Source organism: Pleurodeles waltl, chromosome 7 (assembly GCF_031143425.1).
Source record: "Pleurodeles waltl isolate 20211129_DDA chromosome 7, aPleWal1.hap1.20221129, whole genome shotgun sequence".
Lineage (NCBI taxonomy): Eukaryota > Metazoa > Chordata > Amphibia > Caudata > Salamandridae > Pleurodeles > Pleurodeles waltl.
The window spans coordinates 451,602,978-451,618,693 of record NC_090446.1 but is presented as its reverse complement, the minus strand read 5'-3'; the positions used below and the strand labels follow the sequence as shown (position 1 = coordinate 451,618,693).

Genomic DNA, 15,716 nt, shown 5'->3' with positions numbered 1-15,716 from the left:
ACCAATCTAATATTCAGTATGGTGTTTTGTGGATTGAATGCTTCAATTAATGCTTGCCTACAGGATCTGATCCCTAAGCCATTTAATTATTTTTTTTCAGTAGACATTTTCTTTCAACTGCCAGGGCTGGGCAAATGCAGATCACATGCACCAGGTTTTCTACCGCCAGACGGCATAGGCGGCACTCATGCATGCCCGCTCGTGGCCCCTTCTTCCATTTTGGCATGAGGTCTAGTGTTGGTACTTCACCCAGCCTGAGCCTTAGAAAGCGTTGCTTAATTTTCAGTGAGTAGGGGGCAGCCATAAGTCATGATTCTTTGAGATTTTAATTTGAGTTAAGAATCAACCAGCCGTGCAACCTTTTAGTCAGTGCCTCCCTGTCTTTTAACCAGCTGAGTAGTTTACTGGATTTATTGACTACTTTGTTAAAAGCCGGCGTGGGAAGCGACTGGTCCCATACCTCACCTAGGTTCAAGAGGTTTATACTCTTTTACAGATACCTTTTGTAGTTGCTATTCCCTCTTTCTAGAGTAATTTTCTGCCAAGTTAGATTGGCTAAGGACCCTTTTTGGGCGCGTCTTAGTTTGTGACAGCATTTGATAAATGCCGCAGGATGAGCCAGCGACTGCTTAACCAACATGAATTCTAGTCTGACCTGGGCTGAGGAGGCATGCCTTGGTAGCTGAAAGACACGCTTATATGTCTTTATCAGAAGCTTCTCCAGGAGAGCTACCTCCATGCCCCTCATCATTTTGGCCCCATATGATTTAATTTTGCTCTCATTATGGCTGTCAAGGGGTTCAGTACTTGGACACAAATTGAATTTGAGAGCTTGCAAAAGGCGTAAGCAAGTGTCTGCGCCTTATTTTTTATTACTTCTTTTTGTTACACATAGTTGCACCTGGCATCAACCACGACTCCTAGATATCTAAAGGAGCTTACGTCTTCCAAAATATTTCCATTCAGGTACCATTTACGCTGGCTGGTGGGTCTACGATTTATAGTAATCAGTTTAGATTTGTTATGGTTGATTTCTAATTCCATATCCTTGAAAACTCTTCTAATTTATTTAGCAGTTTTTGCATGCCTATTCTGGTGTTAGTGATTAGTAACAGGTCATCTGCATATAGCATATTTGATAGTTGCTGACTGCCCAGAGTGGGGGAATGGGATGATTCAACGTTTAACTAGGCAGACAGATCCGCTATGTACAGGTTAAAGAGTGTTGGGGTCAATACACAGCCTTGTTTAACACCAACTGTTGTCTTAACTGCCCTTGATAGATATGACCTCCCCCTAGTTTTACCTTCACCCATGTATCAGAGTAAATCATTTCAATAGCCTTTAAGATAGTAACTGGTATCCCCCAAAGCTGTAGTTTGGCCCACAATTTGCCACGAGTGACACAATCAAAGGCAGCTTTAAAGTCAACAAAGTACAAATATGTGGGAGTCCTTTTTGCCTTTGCTCTGTTGGTAATAAGTCCCAGTGCCATGAGGTTTGTTAGAGTTCCTTGATGTTTAGTGAAACTTCTTTGATTTAATGGCAGAATGTTGTTATCTGTAATCCAAGTCTCTAAGTGATTTAACACACAATGAAAAATACTTGAGATCGACATCCAGGAGAGCAATAAGTCTGTAATTACCTGGAGAAGCCACATTCCCTCCTTTGTAAATGGGGTGAATTATTGAGCCTCTCCAGGTTGCCGGGACTGTTCCCGTTGTGAGAACACAGTTAAACATTGCAGCCAGGAACTTGGCCCATCTTTCTGTTTGCTGTTTAAACAGTGCCTGCGGTAAACTGTTTGGTCCTGGTGCGCAATCAGTTCGCGACTTCCCAATGATTTTTATTAATTCTGGAGCTGACATCTTCAAGCTTTCTACAGCGTTGGATTCCTGTTTTTTCAGAAGCCCCTGGGTCTGCGGCTCACTTTAGGTGGCCAACCCCTTTAGATGCGACTTTACATGGCACACCTATGCTTCCTCTGATATATTTGCATTATTAGCTGCCTTTGGACCCTTATCCATTGTAATAATGATTTTCCAGAATCTTTTGGGGTCAGATGTTTTACACGCAAAGTGTAGTTTGGCCCAAAGCATCTCCTGCTGATGTTTTTTAATGGACCATAGTTCCCCTTTTAGTAGTTTCCTTTGCTCTCGCAAGGCAGCCAATAATGATCCATTGTCTGGGGATTCACGCATTTGCCTTAGTAGTTTACCCACAGCCGCTTTCCTTCTACGGACTGGCTGTGGTAGATGTGAACGTTTTGGATGGTTCAATTGTGTTTCCTATGGAGTCTTTATTTATAAGGTGTAGGAGGCTGGCCTGGCTTGTAGTGGGTACCACAGGTACTTACACATTGTGCCAGGGGCAGTTATCCCTTATTGGTGTAGAAGAAGTGTTTCTAGCAGCTTAGACTGATAGAAGGTAGCTATGGCAAAGCAGCTTAGGCTGAACTAGGAGACATGTAAAGCTCCTACTATACAACTGGTGTCATATGCACAATATCATAAGAAAACACAAAACACAGAAGTACTAAAAATAAAGGTACTTTATTTTTATGACAATATGCCAAAAGTATCTCAGTGAGTACCCTCAGTATGAGGATAAGTTATATACACAAGATATATGTACACAAACCAAAATTATGCAGATAATAGCAAAAGGAAGTACTGCAAGCAATGTAAAATTACAGTAGATTGCAATAGGAGCTCATAAGTATAGGAGCAACACAAACCATATACTCCAAAAGTGGAATGCGAACCACGAATGGACCCCAAACCTATGTGAGCTTGTAGAGGGTCGCTGGGACTGTAAGTAAACAGTGAGGGTTAGAAAAATAGCCCACCCCAAGACCCTGAAAGGTAGGTGTAAAGTGCATCTACTACCCCCAGAAAGCACAGAAGTCGTGATAGGGGGATTCTGCAGGAAGAACAAACACCAGCAATGCAACAACAGTGGATTTCCAGACCTGAGTACCTGAAAGACAAGGGGACCAAGTCCAATAGTCGCGACAGTGTCGAGAGTGGGCAGGAGCCCAGGAAATGCCAGCTGAGGGTGCAAGGAAGCTGCCAACGGATGGAAGAAGATTGGAGTTCTGCAAGAAAGAAGAGAGCTAGAGACATCTCCTTTGGAAGACGGATGACCTATGTCGCGATGAAGCTTGCAGAGGTGTTCCCAGGCAGAAAGACTGCAAACAAGCCTTGCTAGCTGCAAGGGTCACAGTAGAGGTTTTTGGGTGTTGCTGTGGCCCAGGAGGGACCAGGATGTCGCCACTTGGAGGAGGAGACAGAGGGGGCGCCCAGCAACTCAGGGGGCCTTCACAGAAGCAGGCAGTAGACGCAAAAGTACCTGAACAGGCACTTGGAAGGAAAGTGAACCGGAGTCCATGCGAAGTCACAAAAGGGAGTCCCATGACGCCAGAGGACAACTCAGAAGGCTGTGCACTGCAGGAAGGAGTATCAGGGACCCAGGCTTGGCTGCGCACAAAGGAAATCCTGGAAGAGAGCACAGGGGCCGGAGCAGCTGCAAATCACGTGGTACCCAGCAATGGAGTCTAGCGTGGGGAGGCAAGGACTTACCTCCACCAAACTTGGACTGAAGAGTCACTGGACTGTGGGAGTCACTTGGACAGAGTTGCTGAGTTCCAGGGACCACGCTCGTCAGGCTGAGAGGGGACCTAGAGGACCAGTGATGCAGTCTTTTGGTGCCTGCGTTAGCAGGGGGAAGATTCCGTCGACCCACTGGAGATTTCTTCAGAGCTCCTGGTGCAGGGAGGTGGCAGGCTTCCCCCAGAGCATGCACCACCTGGAAACAGTCGAGAAAGCCGGCAGGATGAGGCGATACAAGGTTGCTAGTAGTCGTCTTGCTACTTTGTTGCGGTTTTGCAGGCGTCCTGAGCAGTCAGCAGTCGATCCTTTGGCAGAAGGTGAAGAGGGAGATGCAGAGGAACTTTGGTGAGCTCCTGCATTCGTTATCTAAAGAATTCCCCAAAGCAGAGACCCTAAGTAGCCAGAAAAGGAGGTTTGGCTACCTAGGAAGGAGGATTGGCTACCAAGAGAGGTAAGAGCCTATCAGAAGGAGTCTCTGACATCACCTGCTGGCACTGGCCACTCAGAGCAGTCCAGTGTGCCCCCAACACCTCTGCTTCCAAGATGGCAGAGGTCTGGGACACACTGGAGGAGTTCTGGGCACCTCCCCTGGGAGGTGCAGGTCAGGGTAGTGGTCACTCCCCTTTCCTTTGTCCAGTTTCGCGCCTGAGCAGGGCTGGGGGATCCCTGAACCGGTGTGGACTGGCTTATGCAGAGATGGGCACCATCTGTGCCCATCAAAGCATTTCCAGAGGCTGGGGGAGGCTACTCCTCCCCAGCTTTCACACCTATTATCAAAGGGAGAGGGTGTTACACCCTCTCTCAGAGGAAGTCCTTTTTCTGCCTTCCTGGGTCAGGGATGCCTGGACCCCAGGAGGGCAGAAACCTGTCTGAGGGGTTGGCAGCAGCAGCAGCTGCAGTGGAGACCCCGGAAAGGCAGTTTGGCAGTTCCCGGGTTCTGGGCTAGAGATCCGGGGGATCATGGAATTGTCCCCTCAATACCAGAATGGTATTGGGGTGACAATTCCATGATCTTAGACATGTTACATGGCCGTGTTCGGAGTTACCATTGTGACGCTATACATAGGTAGTGACCTATGTATAGTGCACGCGTGAAATGGTGTCCCGGCACTCACAAAGTCTGGGGAATTTGCCCTGTACGATGTGGGGGCGTCTTGGCTAGTGCCAGGGTGCCTACACACTAAGTAACTTTGCACCCAACCTTCACCAGGTAAAGGTTAGACATATAGGTGACTTATAAGTTACTTAAGTGCAGTGGTAAATGGCTGTGAAATAACATGGACATTATTTCATGCAGGCTGCACTGGCAGGCCTGTGCAAGAATTGTCAGAGCTCCCTATGGGTGGCAAAAGAAATGCTGCAGCCCATAGGGATCTCCTGGAACCCCAATACCCTGGGTACCTCAGTACCAGTTACTAGGGAATTATATGGGTGTACCAGTTTGCCAATGTGAATTGGTAAATTTAGTCACTAGCCTGTTAGTGACAAATTTGGAAAGCAGAGAGAACATAACCACTGAGGTTCTGGTTAGCAGAGCCTCAGTGAGACAATTAGGCATCCCACAGGGAACACATATAGGCCACAAACGTATGAGCACTGGGGTCCTGGTTAGCAGGGTCCCAGTGACATATAACAAACATACTGACAACATAGGGTTTTCACTATGAGCACTGGGCCCTGGCTAGCAGGATCCCAGTGAGACAGTGAAAACACCCTGACATATACTCACAAACAGGCCAAAAGTGGGGGTAACAAGGCTAGAGAGAGGCTACTTTCTCACATAAGGTCAGCGGCACAATTCTCCCAGACCGTTGTCGGATTCGCCCCGCTCGTGGCCATTTATTCTAGCCTTTGTAAAGCCCCATCTGCTTGGCTTTCAATGGTGTCAGATGACCATTTAAGTCTTTTTAGGTTTTGGGAGCCAATCACCCCTTTCAGGGCTACCACTTTCTCTGGCTTTTATGGTGATTAACTTATCCCTATTACTTGTGGCTCATGATCACTTTCCACGCGGTCCAAGATACTGAAGCCACTCACTAATGTAAACAGGGCGGGAGTTACCAATGTGTAGTCAATGTGGGAGACTGTTTTCCCAGAGGATCTAGTTCACACTGGTGGGATGTCAGGCGACTTTCGACCATTTAGTGCGCAAAGGCCTACCGCTTCACAGGTGCGTATAAAACTGTCACCTAACTTGTCTTTCCTTCTTTTTATTGGGAGGATTTGGGTGGGCACTGTTGCCACTGTTTAGGTGTGGTCTTCACCAGGATTGTGAAAAAGGTTGAGGTTGAAATCACCCGAAATTAGCCAATATGCTGATTGCACCTTGCTTTTCATCCTTATCAGTTGGTTTAATAACTTATTTGCTTCAGCTGTTTTGTTTTTTTGGATTGATCCTAGAGACACTATGCAATTAAGTGAAGACTGTGATTCAGATATTCAGCTATTATCCCAATCAGAGTATCTAAGCTTAAGTCTTTCTACTGTAGGTGTGCCTGATTTAGCTGTATATAATACCAGAATTATCAATAAGTTAGCATTTCTATTCGTTAAAAACATTAACCATACTTCTATTGCTTTATCTGAACTTTTATTAGATGTGCGTGGTACTAGAAAAGCTGCATTACAAAACAGGGCTGCCATAGACTATCTGTTGTTGAAACATAACCATGGTTGCACAGAATTTGAAGGCATGTGTTGTTTTAACCTTTCGGACAACTCTAAATCTATCCAGGCCCACATTAATACACTACATACATTAGTGAAAGGGGTAAAACAGGATGTGGGACTGGTTGTTTCAGTGGTTACCTGATTTTGGACAATTACGCAAAGTTTTGGGTGGAATTGTTGTGGTAATAGCTCTTATTATATCATTATGTTGCTGTGTACAATGTATTCCTAATTTGCTTGCAATGTTTAGACCAAAAAAAGTTGAATTTAAACCTATAGGGTACACAAGTCATTAGTCAAAGGGTGGAGTGTAGTGATATTTGTGTTTTGACCACTGACTCTATGTCGCACCACTTTGCCTTTGGCTTAGCTGTCCACCGTCACATTACTACTACTAATGGTGTTGATTCCATCACCCAGGATTCCTGTAGGAGTATAATATCAAAGGCGCTAAAAACGTAGTTACTGCTGGATCCTCAGTCTTTGTCTGCAGGCCACCTATTTTCCACGAGCTGATGTTCAGTATGCCTTGTGGGAATGGGTCGTCAGCTGTTCAGCTGTTACCCATCGCTCCTGGAGAAGAAGCCGATGCTGCTCAAACCCTGTCATGGTGGGGTCTTTGGCTCAGAACCAGTCTTTTCCTGCCTTCTTCTTTCCATATCTGAACTTTCAACGGGGACTTGGGAGGTCTTCTCTCGTTAGTCGTTTCTTCAGAGAGTGTGCTGTGCGGGATGGCTGCGCATGTTCCATGCAAGACGGACTACGTGCCTTTAGGTGTTTCCAGATGTTGAGGGACTAATAGTGGGGGTGGATATTGTTCACCTTTGTAGAAGACCACCTCAATACCCAAGGCTGTCAAAAGGTGCCTTCTCTCCATAATCTGTTTGGGTAGGACCGGCTTTGCAAAAATAGTAAGCGTTGGGTCCCTGTGTTGGCTGCCTCTTGCTTGAATAAATTTGATTGCAGCAATGTCATTCGAGGCCACGTGCTTTAGGCCCAGGAGTGCTTCTATGAGTCTTAAAATAGTAGAGCGATTGAGAACATCTGTGGAGGACCTTGAGATGAATTCCGGAATCCAAAGCAGCTGGAAATTCGGTTTGTCTTTTTGTGTACCTGTTTGAGAAGCCTGGATTTGCTCTGTATGCTTGTTAAGATCCTTGTGGCCCGTTACTCCCAGCCTTGTGCCAAGGGCTTTCCTCTTACTACTTGAGTTTGCCTTTGATGGTTGGCCGACTTGTCCAAGTGTAGTAGTAGTTAACTTTGTGATCTGCTGGTCCCTTTGGGTACTTTTACAATTGTCCGGAAATTTGCTGAGTGCTGCGGGGAGCCTCAGAGAAGACCTTATTTGCTGGATGGCACCTATTGAGTCAGAAAGGGTCCTTACTCCTACTTTTGAGTCAGTGCTAGTACTTGCTGGAACAGAGGTGTCTCTGTTGTGCCTTCCACTTGGTACCATGTGCTCCTGGCTTTGTTCATTTGGAATGATTTCAGTGGTTTTCAAGCTGGAGAACTGCAGCGATCTTGCAGACCTCGTTCCTTTTCTTGCCCGTTTTTGTTCTCTTTTCGATAGAACCCGAGTTGAAGGTTTCTCAGAGTTCCCAGGCTTGGTGGTAGCTTGCGACAAAACATGACTTCTCATAATATCCATACTGAAGCTTCCTGAAGCATTAGTTTCTGCCAGAGTTCTATTCTCTCTTATGGTTGACGGAGAGGCTGTTTGAGGGGGACAGGACATCTCCTCTTGATTTTGCACAAGCGGGGCAGATGTTAGCATGGTAGCAAGGGGAGTAGTATGCGTGTGATCATCATTCCGGGCAGAGCCGTTTTCTTTTAGTATTCCTTCTAAGATTTGCAGCAGTTGAGACAGTTTGTCTACCACTTTCTTGCAGGAGCAGGTAGTGAAGTCATTAGCTTGTTTAGCTTGAGCCCTTGTTATCAAAGCGTTTAAATCTTCCAGCTTGTATTTAGCAAATCTATTGGGATATCCATTTTATTTGAGTGAAACTGCAGGGCCATGTCCGTTGCTTGCATTGAGTTTAGAATTGCAGCCCACATATCATCCGCCCCTATAGCATCCGAGGGTTGTGGTTGTGATGGTGGTTGCGAGTTGGGCTTGTAATTCCCGCTTAGATCTCCTTCAATTTTTGTTGCTTTGTGGGCATGAGACTGCGCAGCTGTTACTATTTCTTCTTTGGGTGATCTGGTTGGACAATCCTGTTCCATGTCCCAGAACTCCAGTTCCTCACTTCCACATCCAAACGTCAGGAAGGAATGGAGTTTGGGGCTTTGGCTTAGGGTGCCGCCTTGCCGGGGGTCTTGTTCTAAGATTTCTGCAGTTGCTACCATCTCTGAATCCAGAATCAATAGGTTTACTAAGCTGGATGTCCGGTGGTGCTTGATGGGGTGATCAGTGTGATTAAGATGTAGATGGGATGTTTTAAGAGGGGCTTGTGATCTTGCTGTGGTACACTGAGAAGAATCAAAGATACTGTCCAGGTAATAAGAGGTTAGGGTGTTCTGGTCAGGAGAGGAGTTATAACTGTAGTGTAGGAGAAGCCTGGAGTTATAAGTTACATTGCTTCGTACAGAGTACCAGATATTGTGATTGTTTGGGACACAACACTGTGCACCTTGCACTGTCAGGAAGCATGTTCTAGAGCCATGCTCAGCAAATTAAGAGTCCTCGTCACCCAGACTGCATTATTGTCTCTATACTCCCAGTAAACCGTGGGATATATCCGTAAGCCAAATTGAGTGTTTAGGCTGAAAGGCAGGTTTGGGACTGTGGAATTCAGTGATGGGCAAAGGATGCCCAGCTTCGTCTTGGTGAGTCAAATCAATACTTTCAGTTTTAGAAAATAGGTAGGCACACGCCCTATAATCCATGTTTTTCAAGATACTTGCTCTAGAGAACTCTATATGAGGGTCGCTTTCCATGATGTAGTAAAGTTGTTTGTGGTGTCAGTTCATTAGTGAATCATATAAAAGGAGATATTGATAAGTGATGGATGCATTGCAAAGCATTTGTTCCATTATTTTTTATTGCACATATCATCCCCTTGATTCTATTTTCAACTCTGCTATTTGCTTTTTGCAGTAAGAACTTCTACTGGATCTATTTCTGAATAGTCTTAGTTGGCCTGTTCCTCTTCCCTGATGCCTTGTAGAGTTTGGCACATAGCTAAATGTCTGGATTAATCTTTATCTTAAATTAGGAGCTATAAGATTGCCATGGAGGTGGTTGCCCTTTCTATTTTTTCCCTCCGTACTCTTAAAGAGCCACTTGTTATCTTTTATGTGTGCTATTGTGCAGGCTGTTGCGGGCCAGTGACTTCGGAGACGAGTCACCCTTTTCTTTGGAAATCAATTAGACTCAACAGACCTTTTTAGCATCCAGTTCTTTGTCATATTGTGACACCAGTGACTACATGTGATTACTGGATCCTTCCCAAGACTCTTGTTAAAGAGTTTCAACAATTATAGCTTGAGTATTCCACATTAAAGCAGACCTTGCTACTATAATCTGTAGACACCCCTTAATCCCTTCAAATGTCCCACAATTTTCTGGGGATCCGGTGAAGTGAATAATAGAATTGTTGTATTAGTTTACAGTGCATTTCAAGATCAAATAAATGCAGTTGACTTGATTAGTTGCTCTGCTGAATTTGTATTGATGTCTGGTAATTCATGCAGATACATCTTTAGAGATATACATTTCTTTCTTACTAGCCTTTAAGGAAAGGTTTGATTATCCTGATTTAGAGTATTTTGCTGATGAAGCATTGTGTTTTGTTCAGCACGGTGGCATGGATGTATTTACTTATGTGACTTGTTTTTCTCAATTAGGAGCTGCAACTACCTATTTTGAAAGAATTCAGATTCACATTTGTGCGTTCAAAAAAAACCCTCACACTTTCTAATTTTAGTGGTTTAGTGCTGTTTAATGCTGTTGATTGAACACATACTAGATAAGATGCGAAAGGAAAAATAGAAGTCCAAATGAAGTTATTTTAATTTCCAGAGAGTTTGTTTTCTTCTGGTTGATCAGGAATTTCAGTAGACCAAATGCCTCAAGAAAACTGGTGATTCAAGTAGGGGCAGTTAGATGTCCTCTACCAGAAAATTAAAAGTATTGTCAGCCAATTGCTGGGGTGTGTCTTTGTCTATATTGGTGTGATGCTAGACATATGATTCAAAAGGGTGTTTAATAGCCTGAGAAAAATGTGGGAAGAACCAAATCACGGTCCGAGAAAGAGAAAAAACAGAATTGTCTTAGCTCCTTTGTACAGGATCTTCTATGAATAGTGCTGAATGTCATTTGTTCCTTCTATCGATTGCTAGGAGAACAAAAGAAGGAAAATGTATTAAAACCTGAGCATTGTTGTATAATGACACGTGGAATATTTAGGAGTGGGGCAATGAGAGTAGTGTTCCTAAAAAAAGTTAATAAGTCTTCTAAAGTGAATAAAACTGCTAATGACTCCAGTCTGATACAAAAGGGGCCACCTTTTCCATTACAGGTTTCATTTGGAGATTATACTGCAGTGTTATCTTTTGACATTATTACCACACACATTTACAGTAGTAATTGGCATTCCTTAGTTAAAGAGGAATACCTCATATGCCAGTTGGTCTACTCAAACAAAATGTTTGTCATCACAGTTTTGTCATGATCATAGTTATGCTTCAGGAAGCTATTGGCCATCTATTGACAGGATACAGGACTCCACTTTCTATTCAATAATGGCTAATGCAGTGCTTAATTTGTGCAGTTGGCTCCCGTTGCCGGGCACCAGCACTTATTTTTGAGGGCCGGCACTCATTTTTCTGTCGCAAGCATTTACTACAAGCGAAAGACTCACATGGGAAGACAGAGGAAGAGTAAAACAAAAAGGCATCACAAAGAGAGAAAGGAGAAAGCAGCAAGAGTGAGCTGAGGGGGCAGGGAGTGGCTGTAAATAGATTAAAGAGGCCCAAGATGGTTTGAGGATTACCCTGCCTCAGTATTCTGTGCTCGCACATTTAATTGCAACAGCCTCTTGTTTCAGAGGAGAGCTTTCGGCATCATCACGTTTTTATTTACAAATTAAGCACTGGGCTAATGTGAGAAACTGAGTTACTGGCTGGGGAGGATATAACCCTAATTAAGTAGCAAACCACAATTCCTGTCACAGTGAGGCACAAGCATACCCCAAATTAACCTGTGCTCAACCCTGTGCAGCTTGGTACAGAGCAATCTGTAAAGTGTTTAAGAATCATAATTTAGAGGCAATGTGTAAATTATTTATGCCGCAGGTCAAACAGTAATAAAGTGAAAACACAACACAAGAAAAATCCCACACCAATTTAGACAAACTAGATTACATTTTAATTAATAAATCAAGACCAAAAATGCCAAAAATCCAATCAGTGGTATCGGAGATATGCAATTTTAAAGATTTCAGTAAAAATAGTGCCAAAAAGCACAAAGCATCAACTGTGGTTATCTGGTCGCAGGACCCGGACAAAGTCACAAGTTAAGGCCAACCGCAGTGCAGTATGGGTCAGCTACAGGGGCCCAGGTGTGCCTGCTGAACAAGAGTACCTTATGTCCTGGTTGCGGAGTGTTGCGCGGTCCTGCGTCAATGATACGTCACGCAGCAGAGGTAATGTGTCTGTGCCAAGGTGCTCCGGAGCTGCGATGCGAAGTCCTGTGTCGAACTTGCGATGTGAAGACTGGCATTAAGGATGCATCGCATAATCAGTGCAATGCATCAGTTCCAAAGAGCTGTGAGGCTGTAATGCAAGAACCTGCATCCCCATCGAGGTTGCTTTCAACGTGAGATTTGCAATGGCCTTGTGGGGGGTGTAAAACCTCCTTGAAAGAGCCCTCCTCACATCAACACAGAGGGACAACAGAAAAATCACATCAAAAGTGTCATTCTCCACTGCAATTGATGAGCAGAAGGTCAGCCTCAAGGGAAATACCGGTATGTTCCCCTCCAGCATCAATGTTGTTGTCTAAGGGTCAGTTGCCACCTCTGTCGAGGTCTAAGAGGCCGGCGGCAGAACTATCGTCGTCAAAGACACCATTGACTAAACAGCCATTGATGTCGAGGCATCGCTCCTCTGATTTAAGACATTTGCCATCGAAGTACATGGCGTTGCATGGAAGCTTGACATCGATCGACATTGAGCCACTCGCCGTCACACCAGTGCTCGCTGTCAGCACCGGCTCCAGTACCTGTTATTATGACATCAAAACTATAGAGCTTCAGGATGCATACTTCAGCATTCTGATCACCAGGAAATATCTGAAGTTTCTCTACTTCAGAGTGGCATCTGAGCACTATCAGTAGAAAGTGTGGCTTTGTCTTTTCAGACTCAAATCAGCTCCTTGGACATTTTCTAAGTGCATGGCAGTAGCAGTTGCATACCTTAGGAAGCAGAAAATATTTGTCTGTTCATATCTGGATGATTGGCTAATCAAGAGCTCCTCTCCGGCGCTAAGGCAACAACACTATCAGACCTGCTTAGAGATTCTGCGAGGCCTAGGATTGCATGTAAAGTTTAAAAAATCGAACAAACATACCGACTCAACACCTGCACTGCTTAGAGGCAACTCTGGATAGAAACCTCACAAAAGTGTATCCTTCGGAGGAGAGGTTATCCTCAATCAACATGAAATTTCACAATCCACTCCAGACTTCTTGTCCATCAGCCAGACAAGTAACGTCATTACTAGGATCAATGGCTTCCTGCAACTTTTTTGTCCTTAATGCCAGACTGCACATGAGACCGCTACAACAAGCAATGGAAGATTAGTGGTCCCAGTATTCCAACCTATGGGATAACAGAGTAGTCATCACACAAGAAGCCAAGCAGTCACTCATTGAGTGGTTGCAGAGCCAGCACTTGCAGGTAGGAGTGCCTTTTCACCAGGAACTTCCCACACAGACTCTGATCACGCATGCTTCCCTCCATGGTTGGGGAGTTTACATAGGGCCTCTGCAAGTTCAAGGCTTGTGGTCGGACGAGGAAGAGTATCACATGCAGGAACTCAGGGCAGTCCATCTAGCACTGAAGTCTCTCTATCCATCCATAGAGACGAGCTCTCTGCTCATTCAAACAGACAACACGACCACAATGCGTTACCACAACAAAGAGAGAGGGACTCTCTCACGCTCCCTATACGGAGACTCAAGCCATCTGGAAATGGCAACTAGCCAGAGACCTAACAATTTCAACTGTTCACCTACCAGGATCTCTGAACACCCAAGCCACACTTTCGCAGAGGCTCACAACTGGCTTCTAAACAACAACGTCGCACAAGATATTTTTCAGGATTGGGGGCAACCGCAAATAGACCTGTTTGCAGACGAAACAAACAAAAAATGCCCAGACTTCGCATCCAGGTTCTACCAACTAGGAACAAAGGGGAATGTCCTTTTGATAAGCTGGTCAGGAATTTTTCAATATGCTTTTCCTCCCATTCCTCTGATACTGATGGTCATCAACAAGTTCTACAGAGCCAGGACAAAAATGATCCTGATCATCCCAGAATGGCCCTACCAGTTGTGGTACCACCAGTGGTGGTACATGGACCTTCTCTATCTGTCAGAGGGACCACACAGGAGGCTGCCATGCAGATCGGGTCTCCTCTGCAAGCTCGGAGGGGAAATATTTCATCCCAATCTTTTTTTGCTGAGCTTGACAGCATGGTTCATGAATTTCTGCAAGGTGTACATCTAGGTCTCTCTCAGGAGCGCATGAACATTCTAAAAGAGTCAAAACAACCGGGACGTGCTTTACACTTACGTCGAGGCAGGGGGCAGGAGCCAAGCCCCTCTGCCTATTGGTTGTTTGTGCCGGGGGCGGGAGCAGCCCCTTGAAAGGACTTTTGCGCGCCCGCTGCCGCGGGACGTGCTTTACACTTACGTCAAGGCTGCCACGGGACGCGCTTTACACTTACATCGAGGCAGTGGCCAGGAGCCAAGCCCCTCTGCCTATTGGTTGTTTGTGCCGGCGGCGGGAGCAGCCCCTTGAAAGGACTTTGGTGCGCCCGCTGCCGCGGGACGCGCTTTGCACTTACGTCGAGGCAGGGGGCAGGAGCCAAGCCCCTCTGCCTATTGGTTGTTTGTGCCGGGGGTGGGAGCAGCCCCTTGAAAGGACTTTCGCTGCGGGACGCGCTTTACACTTACGTCGAGGCAGGGGGCAGGAGCCAAGCCCCTCTGCCTATTGGTTGTTTGTGCCAGGGACGGGAGCAGCCCCTTGAAAGGACTTTGGCGCGCCTGCTGCCACGGGACGCGCCCGGGCAAAGCCCGGGCCAAGGGCGGGCCCGTCCTGCGCCCGTCAGTGACCAGAAGAGGACCTGCCGTGCTATACCCCTTATCTCTGTCCCTGGGTTCGCCTTACACTCGCCAGCAGCAGGGACTGAGGAGTTTACAAATGAGGTGAGGGTTTGCTAGCTGACCCATAGCAGGTGGGGTCCGTAGGCCAAGCACGCCATGCTCCTAGGGCCTATTGGAGGTATTCGGATCCAAGAAGGCAAGATGGGCAGACGGCGAGGGGGGGATGAAGAAAAGCACAGGTCTAACAAAACCCTAGATGGTTTTTTACAAAAGGCCGTCTGGGCACTCAAAAAAGAAATAGAGTTGGTGCAGCGTTGCCTAGCTGTTCCCTCCTCTCCAGTCACCAGTCTAGCCCACGCTGAGGATGCCCTACAGACCCCTCTGCAAATGGAATCACAGACCGTGCTGTCCACTGCTCTCTCCTCTCCCTCTAGAATCCCCCAGGAGCACCTGGGTAAAATGTTTAATGTATCTAACGCCCTCCCCGTGCCATCCAGGACTACTCGGATCCCCTCTATAGGAGGACCCTCAATTACTGTAGGTCCCAACACTAAAGGAAAAATGAAACGAAGGGAGCCCGTCATCAAAAACAAACGATCTAGGACTTTAAGTCCCCCCAATCCGGCCTTGCCCTTTAACAAGGATGCAATTCAAACCCCCTTAGAAAACACCAATGGCCGACAGGCAAACGAGTATACCAGGGATCTTATAAGAGAAGAGCTTTCCAAGCTGCTCCTTCCCATCGCAGCCCGCCTCCAAACGATAGAGGACAAACTGGAATGTTTCATTAAGAGCCAACAGCCAACACCTCTCCCTAATGTAGATATCCATTCCTACCCCTATCACTCTCACCTTAACCAAGAGCACATTGATGTTAGCAGACCTTCTGCTCAAATGGGCAAGAGTCTTCTTTTCCCTAAAAACCAAGAATTGATCAGTTCTGTTAAAGCAGTCAACATCTCCAGGAACATGCCTTCCAAGGTCTCAGCCCCTCTTTTAGAAGGTACTGTTTCCTCCAACTAAACATCATCCAACATCGGTGATCCCAAATCAACCCGTGACTATTTACCAATAAGCCCCCAGAAGAGGGCCCAGATTAATGGTT

At 45.8% G+C, this 15,716-nt stretch overlaps 1 protein-coding gene across 3 annotated transcripts in view; it reads right to left on the bottom strand.

Annotated features, from left to right (window-relative positions):
* Positions 1-15,716, bottom strand: part of LOC138304172 (sulfotransferase 1C4-like) — a 239,774-nt gene that overhangs the window by 25,473 nt on the left and 198,585 nt on the right. The window lies entirely within an intron of this gene.